This window comes from Trichechus manatus, unplaced genomic scaffold (genome assembly GCF_000243295.1).
Source record: "Trichechus manatus latirostris isolate Lorelei unplaced genomic scaffold, TriManLat1.0 scaffold00122, whole genome shotgun sequence".
Lineage (NCBI taxonomy): Eukaryota > Metazoa > Chordata > Mammalia > Sirenia > Trichechidae > Trichechus > Trichechus manatus.
The window spans coordinates 7,744,385-7,756,660 of record NW_004444058.1 but is presented as its reverse complement, the minus strand read 5'-3'; the positions used below and the strand labels follow the sequence as shown (position 1 = coordinate 7,756,660).

The 12,276-nt window shown below is 48.5% G+C and overlaps 1 protein-coding gene across 1 annotated transcript in view; it reads right to left on the bottom strand.

The window, feature by feature from the left end:
• Positions 1 to 12,276, bottom strand: part of BRD4 (bromodomain containing 4) — a 79,563-nt gene that overhangs the window by 33,137 nt on the left and 34,150 nt on the right. The window contains 1 exon segment of the mRNA XM_023738775.1: positions 11,974 to 12,065. The gene's annotated coding sequence lies outside the window, so the exon portion shown is untranslated.

Sequence of the window (12,276 nt, the reverse complement as noted above, 5' to 3'; positions counted from 1 at the left end):
AAGGAGAGAAGAGGGTTTCTCCAAGCTCAGACATATAGTGGCTAAAGGGTGGGAGGACTTGGAGAGGCAGGTCAATGGCTCCTTCAGGACAGAGCTGGTGAAAAGGTTGCAGACCTGCTCCAGGTGGACAGTCTTTCATCACTCGGGGCAATTTTCCCCTTTCCCATCCCAGCACTGACAAGAAGTCTAGCTGGGTGCCAGTGGAAAGGCTGTGTTCCAAGGTGTTCATAGACAATGTGATCTGTGAGAATTTAACCATGCTGCTTTGTTCTCATGGCATTTAACAGTACTGATTTCCATGACTGAGTTTACTTTAAAAACTTGAGTATCCTTTAAAAACAAACATATGGCTTCTGGTGATGGGTAAGTGGCATTGAGTGTGGAAGTATTGAGCATAGCACAACCATAGTAAAGACGAGTGTCTGACCACAAACAGAAGGGTATAAACACAATTAAAGAGAATGCTGACAAACTGTGATAAATTTAAATAATGTCAATGAACGATCTGTGTGGAAAATGTAAAAAAAAATTCACTGGGGGATATACAATTGTGCTACAACAGAAATATCAATAAAATATGTGCATGATTATACAGATACGTATGCATATATATGTACAGGAAGGCATATACGAATATACTAACTAGATATAACCAAACACCTCATGGGATTGGTTTACTGGGTTTGAGGGCTTAGGACCACAGTCTCATGGGGTAACTCAGTCACTTGGCATAATACAGTCCATAAAGACAATGTTCTACATCCTAGTTTGGTGAGTAGCATTTAGGGCCTTAAAAGCTTGCAAGTGGCCATCTAAGATACAACTATTGGTCTCTACTTGTCTGGCGCAAAAGAAAAAGAAGGAAACCAAAGATGCAAAAAAGAAACTAGTCTACACAACTAATAGTCTACACAAGCAATGGGCCTCACCTACCTTGAGACTAGATGGTGCCTGGCTACCACTACCAACCATTCAGACCAGGGACTCAATCGATGGCCCTGGACAAAATGGGAGAAAAACATAGAACAAAACTCAAATTCCTTTTTAAAAAAAAAAAAAGTCAGACTTACTGGACCAGTAGAACTAGATGAACCCCAGAGGTTATCACCATGGGATACCCTTTAAACTTGGAACTCAAACCATTCCCAAAGGTCACCTTTCAAATGACAGATTGGCTCACAGAATAAAAAAGTATCACCCTTGAGTACTGTGCTCCTCTCAATAATCATCTAAAACCAAAATGGTAAACATTATCCCTAGACCAAAGATAAGAAGGTAAGGGGGGGACAGGGACATTGTATTATGGGAAACAGAACAACCAGAATGGAAACAATGAAAAAGCTGATATATTGTGAAAAATGTATCCAATGCCGCTGAACAATATGTATACAAATTGTTAAATGAGAACCTAATTTGCTGTGTAAACTTTCACTAAAAACACAATAAAATATATTTTTAAAAAAAGTATGGTAAATAAGACAGAAAATTGGGGGGTACCCACAAATGCCACCACTAAATAAACCAACAGATGCAGGACAGGGGTGAGACGAGAGTCCTGAGGGTGGTGTGCCCCCATGGAGGGGGCCGTGGGGACACCGAGGGGGCACAGGAACATGAGAGGAAGCACAGGAGGGCCCCAGAGGGGAGAGCAAGGTGGGGAGTCTGCCCAGGCCCCACAGTAGGCTGGGACCCAAGCATCTGCGAGAACCTGTCAGAGGGGAAGGCGCAGGGGTAGGGGAGGAGCAGCAGAAAGAGAGGTGCCCACTCTCACACCCTCCATGGTACCCAGGTAGAGGTGATCACTGGACAACTACAGGAGCTGGGGATGGGAGTGCAGGCAAGACAGGGAAAGGGGATGGCAGGATGAGTGATGCCAACAAAAAATGTCAGCTCTTCAGTTATGTGACTGAAACATGCTGAGTGCCTGGACAGGTGTGTCGGTCTGTCTGGAGGAGCAGTACCACAGAGAAGGGACTGTACCAGCAGAACCAACATGTCCAAGGAACAGAAGGGGCCGAGTGTGAGGGGGCCCAGCCACACGGGGAGGGGTCAGTGTGCTGCAAGTGAGCCAGAGGGAGGGCGGCAGCAAGGGGCCGAGAGTCACGTGTGGGCTGGTCTCAACACCAGACTTTTAGAAAGAAGCTTGGGAGTATACGCCTGGTGCATAGGCAGATGTGGGGGCAGGGGGCTGGACTACCCTCCCCCTGCAAACCGACCCCCCAGACTTGCCCCAGCCAGGCTCCCTCAGCCCCACCTGGGAGGAGAAGCACTGGGCCAGGGCCACACCAGCACCATCCTGCCAAGAGGAAGCAGTCTCAGTTTTCTATTAAGTCAGGACATTCTGGAAGTCTCCGAGGCAAGATGAAGCCACGGTGACTGTGTTCCTTGGGCCACCCGGAGCAGCTGGGCTGGGCTGCATGCTTTCTCTGTCCACGCGGGCATGTGGCAAAGCCAAGGGCACAGAGGTTGCCAGTGCATTCTCGACCAACGACATACTACTTCACCTTCACACCAGGCCCAGACAGGCCCCAGAGCCAAGGACAGTGATTTTTTCTGTTCATAAGATAAATGGAGGTTTTTCTACAGAAAACTTGGTTCTCTAACTCTCCCTCATCACTATGCCTTAAACAACCACCATCATCGAACCAAGGCCAGATGCCCTGTCCAGCTGCCGGCTCACATTCACAGAGAGTGATACTGGAGTCCTCATGACAACTGTGAGATGCGCCTAGTCTCACCCCATTTCACAGAGGAGGAAAGAGAGGCGCAGAGCTCAGCAACTACCTGCTCATCAGCCTGGAACTGGAGGAGCTAGGACTCTAGCCAGCCAGGGGCCCAGACCTGCCTGACTCCTTGGTGGTTTCAGTTGGCCTTTAAGTGAGGATGCCCCCATACCAAGTGCCCTGAACACAACACCCCCAGAGGGCCCAGGCAGAGAGTCTGAACAGGCTGGCTTCTATCCATAACTCAAGTGGGCTGGCTTCTATCCATAACTCAAGTGACAAACGAAGTTCAAGATCCCCCTGCTAGGAGCTACTGAGGTTAATTCCATTAGAGGTAGTTAGTTCAATGGTTTAAAATTTGGAAAAGTGTGCATCAGGGTTGTATCCTTTCACCACATTTATTCAATCTATGCTAAGCAAATAATCTGAGAAGCTGGACTATATGAAGAAGAATGCGGCATCAGGATTGCAGGAAGACTCATTAACAACCTATGCAGATGACACAACTTTGCTTGCTGAAAGTAAAGCGGACTTGAAGTACTTACTGATGAAGATCAAAGACTACAGCCCGCAGCATGGATTACACCTCAACGTAAAGAAAACAGAACTCCTCACAACTGGACCAATAAGCAACATCATGATAAATGGAGAAAAGATCGAAGTTGTCAAGGATTTCATTTTACTTGGATCTACAGTCAACACCCATGGAAGCAGCAGTCAACAAATCAAAGGACGTATTCATTGGGAAAATCTGTTCCAACAGGCCTCTCTAAAGTGTTCAAAAGCAAAGATGTCATCTAAAGGACTAAGGTGTGCCTGACCCAAGCCATTGGATTTACAACTGCCTCATATGCATGCAAAAGCTGGAAGACCCGAAGAAGAGTTGATGCATTTGAACTGTAGTGTTGGTAAAGAATACTGAATACACCATGGACTGCGAAAAGAACAAACAAATCTGTCTTGGAAGTACAGCCAGAATGCTCCTTACAAAGGAGGATGGTGAAACTTTGTCTCACTTACTTTGGACATGTTATCACGAGGGACCACTCCCCGGAGAAGGACACCATGCTTGGTAAAGTAGAGGGTCAGTGAAAAAGAAGAAGCCCCTCAACGAGATCGATCGATACAGAAGCTGCAACAACGAGCTCAAGCACAGCAAAAGATTTTGAGGGTGGCACAGGATTGGGCAGTGTTTCATTCTGTTGTACAGAGGGTTGCTATGAGTCGGAATCGACTCGACAGCACCTAACAAGAAGTCAGTTTAAATCCAAAGACACAAGTGACGTATGTTCAATAAAAGAGGTGGACTCGGGGACCAGAAGAAGTTCCTTTTAGGAGACAGCTGGAGACAACTGAGGACAGAAGATATCCACACCCATGATGTGGAAGGTTGCCAGGCAATGACAGCTGAACGAAGGGAATCCATGCCATGTCCGGGACCTCCAGTTGGCCCACTTGGGACCCGGACAGACCACCCCACTACCTACCCCTTGGGGCCGGTGTGCCTTTAGGCCACATCCCGACCCAACCATGCTGCAGAACCCAAGCAACCTATACCTAAATGGCTCAGCCCTCCACATCTGCGGGTGAGACAGAGCCTTAGGAAGCCTCCAGAACCCGCTCATCTCTGAGACAAGAAATCTCTCAGAGACAGTAACATGAGGGAAGGCAACAGAATGTCTAGTCTGCTTCAGAACCAGGATAAGAGGCGCCTGGTGAGAAGCTCCACCCAAGAGCCAGAGGACTTTTTCTGAGGCCATGCTCCCTGTGTGTCTCCCCTGGCCCCACCCCCCAGGCCAGGCCTTTACCTCTGTCATCTCCTCACTCACAAACCCTGTGCTCCAAACATTCAGCTCCACACCACCAAGGCTGCCTGGCCCACCCACCCAGCCCACCCAGCCCCCAGCACCTCCCTGTGGAGGTCTCATCTCTCCCAGCCTCGCCCACACACGCACCTGGGAGCCAGGCCACCTCACCCCACTCCTGCACTCCCCGCGCACAGTAGGTGCCAGAGAACGACTCAGCAAAGGAGGCACTCTGACAACGCTGACTCCTACACCCACCTGCAGACGAAAGGGGGAACTGACTGCCTGGAATCTTAGGGCAGAGGAGACAGGATTGTTACCCAAAGTTGTATGTCCGAGTGATCCAAAGATGCTGCCCCTCTTGGGTTTTGTACTGATCCATGGCCAAGAAACAGGAAGAGAATCTCACCTGTTTCCAACTCAAAGCCAGCTGCCTGACTCAGGATCTACTCCCAGTAGGAACCCTATAGCATGCTTCCAGTTGAGAGGAATAAGAGACAGACAAAGAGATGTTAGAGGTGAGTGCCGTGGTTCCCAAACTGAGTGCTAAGGTGCCCCGGCTGTCACAGTAAGCTTGGCAGGGCACTGTGGGAACTCTGAGCACAGGCCGTCCACAGCTTTCATGTCAGCCTGTACCAGGTTCATTCTGACATCACACCTTGCCAAGCCTGGTGTGCAGCAGTCACTGTAATAAAAATGCAACCCTGCAAAAACCCACATGGAACAGGAATCGTGGCACTCGGGTACCCGGGTTTGACTTGTGCAGCACCCAACAGGCACACAACCCACCAGCAAGGAAGTGTGGTTATTTAAGGATGAACTAAGAATATTTTTCCTTTCAATATCTGTGTTTTATTTTCTCCAACAGCCACGCAGCTGTTGGGATATTAATACTTAATAAGTTGCTTGGCCCTAACTCTCTACTAAAGAAAACTGTTAAGTATTTCTTTTAGCCTAGGAGCATCATGAGAAACTTGAGACACTAAGGGTGCTGTGGACCAAGAAAGTTTGGGAACCTCTGGGTTAATGGAAATAAAACATAAAGGTGTTTCCTGCCCAAGTCCCCAGACCCTGTGAGGAAGCCCCCTGGCTTTCAAGGACATTCTTTGCTTTCATCTCAGTTGCTCCGAGGGGTCTGAGAACATTCTAAGGACAGACAGCACTTACAGATAGCACAGCTGTAATGTTGGTCAACTTTCAACAGAAAGGAACTATTTTATTTCCTCTTCAAAAAACATTCTTAACCTTATTTACTATTTAGCCAGTTTGTTCAGACAAGTCTAAAAACAGGCACAGAAAAATTTTACACAAATAAATCAGAAACAGGTTCAGGTCAATGAGTGAGCTTCTACTTGCAAAGTTGGTGGAAGCCCCCCGTAACACCCACATCGAGTCTGTCCCCCCAGCCAGTCCTCCTCCTTGACAACAAGGCTTTGGCGGCCTTTGTTTGCAGGGATAAGGTCCCCAGGTGACCCAAACGGTTTTCATTAGACTACTAACCTGAAGGTTGGCGGTTAGAACCTATCCAGTGGTGTCATGGAAGAAAGGCCTGCTAATCTGCTTCTGTAAAGATTACAGCCAAGAAAACCCTATGGAGTAGTTCTACTCTGTTAACACATGAGGTTGCTATGAGTTGGAATCGACTCGACAGCAATGGGTCTTGGTTTGGGTTCTCAGGACTGACTCATGGCAAAGGAGCTGGGCTGAGTGACATATCCCTAGACCACGAAGGGAGATTAGTTGGTAGTCACGAGACAGGGAGGAGGAAGGCTTGCTCCTGGGACTCTGAGGACCTGCACTAGAGGACAAGAATGAGACCGAACGTGCCCGCATGAAATCAGTGCCTCAGCAGGTTCCATCCATCACAAGACGCCAAGCACAAACCTGGCGGTTGTGCTCAGCTGCACTTTGTACTGAAGCCCATGACTGCCTTACCCCTGCCCACTCGCAGGCCTCCCTCCTCAAGAGAGCTCACAGGGAGCAGGCTGCAAGGGAGGGCGGGTGAGCAGGAAGGCTCTTGACTGCCGCCACACACGTGGGTGGGGTTGACTGCTTACACAGTACTTGACCTCTATCAGCTTAGTGAACCCTCACAGCAATGCTACAAGGTGGTGTCCGCAGCATCTTCGTCATCATCATCCCATGGCTAAAGAAAAGTGGGTGGTGACCTGGTCTGCCCTGGTCACCTGGAGCTTCATGTGCCCTGCACCCCTACCCTGCAAAAGCAGCTGAATGCCATGTGGCCCATGAGCTGGGTCTCCAGCAAATGTCTACTAGCCATATTTCCAAAGAATGCTATGCCTGTACACAAATGAAAGCAGAGACGGCTGCACAGTCCCTGGTCATCTGTTCACAGCAGGAGGCCATGCTCGGGGGAAACCTAAGGCGCACCTCCCTATTGGCACAGACAGGGTCTAGGGTGACAAAGACCAAACTGCTACCTGTGCTTCTCAACAGTCAGGGCCTGGGGAAATGTGGGCTTGGCCTTGTCTCACGCCAGGCCAGATGGTGGTCCACGCCACTGGCCTCAGCCCTCACAAGAGTTCATTATGAGTTTACAGCCGCACACATTCTCCAGACAGACAAGACTACCTGCCTACTTCTGCATGGCTCCTGTACAATCATTGGGGAAATTCAAGATTCTCCCCAGGGACAAAGAGATGAGGACGGAGGACCTGGACTTTAGCAAAATGTGCAACTCCTGGAGAGAAGTCAACCTATAGCAAATCTCACTCCGCCCTGGGAGCATTCTTGCTGATATGTTGGTTACATGGTGACATAATGCAGACACCAGAAAGTCCATCTGCCTGGTCCAGGGGCAGCAGCTGATCTGTGTTCACGGCAGGCGGTCCTGGTCAGCTGCAATCTGTGCCAGTGGGGAAGCTCGGTGACATGACTTTCCATCTGACTAGCTCAGGTGGGAACAGTGCCACGGCATCGGCAGACAGTGCTGCCTGGAGCCCAGCCAGCAGACGTGAGCACAAGCCTGCCATAAGAGCCTGATCCTCCTCTGCGAAACTAGTGTGTGCCCCGACCCCACCCCTCCAACTTGGCTCTGCAGCCTGCCTTAAACCAGCTGATCCAAGGCGGAGACAAGCCAGCCATCCTGCTGGGGGGTGTGTGATACACTCAAGCTCTCTGTCTCCCACTGGAGAGGACACAGGCCCACAGGGACCCTGCAGCCCAGAGGAGCAGGTGCCAGACCTGGGCAGCCCACAACCCTGCCAACCAGAATCCTAGTCCCTTTGCTTCAAGAACCAGTCAGCAGGACCATTCAATTAGAGGCACTGAGAATTCTGCAGGAGGCCCTGGGTGGTGGCAACGGTGAATGTGCTTGGTTGCTATCCGAAAAGTAAGAGGTTCCAGTCTACCCAGAGGCACCTCTCAAGAAAGGCCTGGAGTGGTCGAGGGCTTGGAACACTTATACACGGCTGGCGGGAACATAAAATGGTATAACCACTTTGGAAATCGATTTGGCACTTCCTTAAAAAGCTAGAAACAGACGTACCATACGATCCAGCTATCCCACTCCTTGACATATATCCTAGAGAAATAAGAGCCATCACATGAATAGACATAGGCACACCCATGTTCACTGCCGCACTGTTCATGATAGCAAAAAGACAGAAACAACCTAGGTGCCTATCAACAGACAAACAGATAAACAAATTATGGTATATCCACACAATGGAATACTATGCAACGCTAAAGAACAAAAATGAAGCCGTGAAACATAACATGGAAGAAGCTAGAGGGCATTATGCTGAGTGAATTTAGTCAGTCACAGAAGAACAAATACTGTATAAAACCATTGCTATAAGAACTCAAGGAAAGGTTTATACACAGAAGAAAACATTCTTTGATGGTTACGAGAGTGGGGAGGGAGGGTGAGAGTTATTCACTAAGTAGATAGTAGATAAGAATTATCTTAGGTGAAGGCAAGGACAGCTCACACTACAGGGGAAGGCAGCACAATCGGACTAAACCAAAGCTAAGAAGTTTCCTGAATACAATCAAACACTTCGAGGGACAGAATAGCAGGTGCGAGGGTCTGGGGACCATGCTTTCAGGGGACATCTAGGTCAACTGGCATGACAAAGTTTATTAGGAAAATGTTCTGCACCCTACTTTGGTGAGTGACGTCTGGGGTCTTAATAGCTGGCAAGGGGCCATCTAAGATGCATCAATTGGTCCCAACCACCTGGAGTAAAGCAGAATGAAGAACACCAAAGACACAAGGAAAGTAAGTAGCCCAAGAGACAGAAAAGGCCACAAAGGCAAGAGACTTCATCAGCCTGAGACCAGAAGAACTGGATGGTGCCTGGCTACCACCAATGACCATCCTGACAGGGAACACAACAGAGAGCACCTGATGGAGCAGAAGAAAAGTAGGGTGCAGTACTCAAATTCCAGTAAAAAGACCAGACTTAATGGTGTGACTGAGACTAGAGGAACCCCAGAAAGCATGGCCCCTGGACTCTGTCAACCCAGAAGTAAAACAATTCCCGAGGCCAACTCTTCAAAGACTGGACTGGACTGTGGGACATAAAATGATACTCGTGAAGAGTGTGCTGCTTAGCTCAAGGAGATACATGAGACTAAATGGGCAGCTTCTGTCTGGAGGTGAGATGAGAAGGCAGAGAGGGTTAGGAGCTGGCTGAATGGACACGGGAAATCAAGAGTGGAAAGGAGGAGTGTGCTGTCACAGTACAGGGAGAGCAATTAGGGTCACATAATAACGTATGTATAAATTTTTTTATGAGAGACTAACTTGAATTGCAGACTTTCACTTAAACTACAACAATAAAAAAAAAAGAAAAAGAAAAAAGGCCTGGAGATCTACTTGTGAAAAATCAGCCATTGAAAACCCTATGGAGCCCAGTTCTACTCATGGAGTCACCATGAGTTGGAGTCGACTCCATGGCAATTGGTGGTGGTGACAATTCGGCACCATCTTTTCCCTGCAAAACCTGCCCTCAGCTGTCTAGGTAGGGTAAAAAGTATCCCTTGTCACCTATGGGTTTACATAGCAGTGCTGATGGTTAAATCTGGGTGGTGGACCTATGGATTTATAAAGTGTTCCTCGGCTACCACCGATGACCAGTGGCCTGACAGGGAACACAACAGAGTCCCTGATGGAGCAGGAGAAAAGTGAGGTGCAGAACTCAAATTCTAGTAAAAAGACGACTTAATGGTTTGACTGAGACTGGAGGGATCCCAGAATACATGGCCCCAGGACTCTCTGTTAGCCCAAAACTAAAACCATTCCCGAGGCCAACTCTTCAGACAAAGATTAGACTGGACTGTGGAACATAAAATGATACTGGTGAAAAGTGTGCTCCTTAGCTCAAGTAGATACATGAGAGTGAAGGAGCAGCTCCTGTCCGGAGGTGAGATGAGAAGGCAGAGAGGGTCAGGACATGGACATGGGAAATCTGGGGTGGAAAGGCGGAGTGTGCTGTCACAGTATAGGGAGCAACTAGGGTCACATAACAATGTGTGTATAAATTTTTGTATGAGAAACTAACTTGAATTGTAAACTTTCACCGAAAGCACAATAAAAATAAAATAAAATCTGTTCCTGAATAAAAACAAAACAAAACTTTGGCGCAGACAAGATAAAAGCTGCTGGGCTAAAACATATTCCAGCAGATGTCGGCAAACCTTTTCTATAAAGTAAATATTACTGGCCTTGAGGGCTAATACAGTGTCGCTGCAACCACTCAACTCTGCCTCTGTACCTGACAGCAGTGGTAGACAATCCTTGAACAGTGAGTGCAGCTGTGTGTCATTAAAACTCTAATTGGCCCGCGGGCTGCAGTTTGCAAACTCCAGTGTTCCATATACTCTGGACTTTGTGGCAAGGGAAAAGTATGTGATAAAATGTTTAGTTAAAAGTCAGAATGCAAAGGTACGGAGGCAATTAGATAAAGATGTGCATCAGGGCAAGCACCTGGAAGCACCAGGTGAAGTGGAGAGTGGATGACTATCTATTAACACTGAAAAACCAGTAACAGGGATGTATTTAGCCTACTACTTTTCCAATTTTACCCAGACCTTTCTTCCGTGGGTGGGTTCAAGCAGCCAATCTTTAGATTAGTAGCTGACTGCAAAGCGCTTGCGACATCCAATAACATGGATGTAAGTCTTCCCTTCATAAGTTCCCAGTGACCCAGCTGGGAATGTATATCTGTTTGTCTGCCTCTAACTGCTCTCTCAAAGCAGCTTTGGCCCAGCCAAGTCCCAAATGCCCCCAAACATCCAGTGTTTAGAGTCTGGGAGGCTGTGACGGACACATGGTGGCATCACTCATTCAGACTGTGTACTCCGACGGCCCGGGCCTCGGGCTATGCCTCCACAAGTAAGATGAGAGCGACACTTCTCCTGGAAGCTGTAACCTCATCTCCTTTACCCATCACCTTCACTTTACACCATTTATTTTCAGTCATTCATTTTCCAACAGAGCTGGCGTGTGGGCCGTGGCACTGGCATCAAAGTAACACAGTATGCAAAACGCAATTTAACAGGACTGCTGGTTTATGTAGGAAAGTCCTACTTTGAGAGGTACGGCTCAAGATGCCCAGAAAGTGATGTGGACAGCAACAAGGCTGGCGTGTGCAGGGCTCTAAAAGCGGAGCATGCCCTCTGCCAGGAGGCCCTGGGGAACAGGACGCTCTGTGGGCAGCAGAGGTGGTGTGACATCCACCTTGGGAGGACAGAGAACTGAAACCAGGAAAGAGTCTAATAATGAGAAACTCAGTTTAGTCAAATAGGCTGGTAACAGGGTCCTCGACCACCCCAGGTGTAGACCAGAAAGCTTTTGAGGATAACATCACGCTGGTCCTCTGAATTCTTCCCATTTCCAACGAAAGGATGAAACTATATTCATGACCTTCATGAAAAAAATTTAAAACTAGGAAAAAGACAACTACGGTATTTTCAGGACAATGAAGCCCAGGGAAGTCAGGTGGTCAGTGCTGACCACCACGTGTGCCACCAAACGCCCGGCACAGTCAGTTTTCCAGAGAAGCAGGATAGCCCCGGTGCAAAGGACAAATGGTAGCATGTCCGTGCCAAGTACCACGCAAGGGAGTAGTCAACTGCCTGCCTGTGGCTGCAGGATGCACCAGCCCAGCACTCACCAGGCTGGTCAGTCATAATAAGTGAAACGATACTCAACCAGCGACCAGACCGCCAAACGGGAAAGTGACGTGCAGTGTCCTCTGGACACACCCATGCTCACTGGGGCCAGAGGGAGTCCAGGGAATAGCACTTGCATGAGTGTTAAAGACTCATGACTCTGCTGCCTGGGCAGTTCAGCCATGACCACCAGAACCCTCATGGGGGGAGAAGGCCAAGGAGACCCACCCAGGAGCCCGAACGAGACTGTGCGTGAAAAGCAAGGCCATGGGGTGACCTGGGGCTGAGACACAGAGCCTGGTTACCTTGATGAAGAGCTGGCGCTTATGGGGTGACCTTTTCTTCAATGACGGTACCCTCTGACCTTCATTGTGAGGCTCAATTTTAAAAGACAGATCTGGAAAAAAGAAGATTATATTTGTCAGTGTCCAGGCACGCTAGCTAAGAAGCAATTTCAGGAAGGTCACTTTTCCTCTCACCTTGCTGTCAGGTACAGAACCCAGACAATGGGGGAGGGGTATGTGTGCGGTGCAAGGAGGGAGCGCAATCACTTTTCTCAAAGAAAAGCGAACAGAAAGTGATACAAAATCAATGTCAGAGTCAGAAAG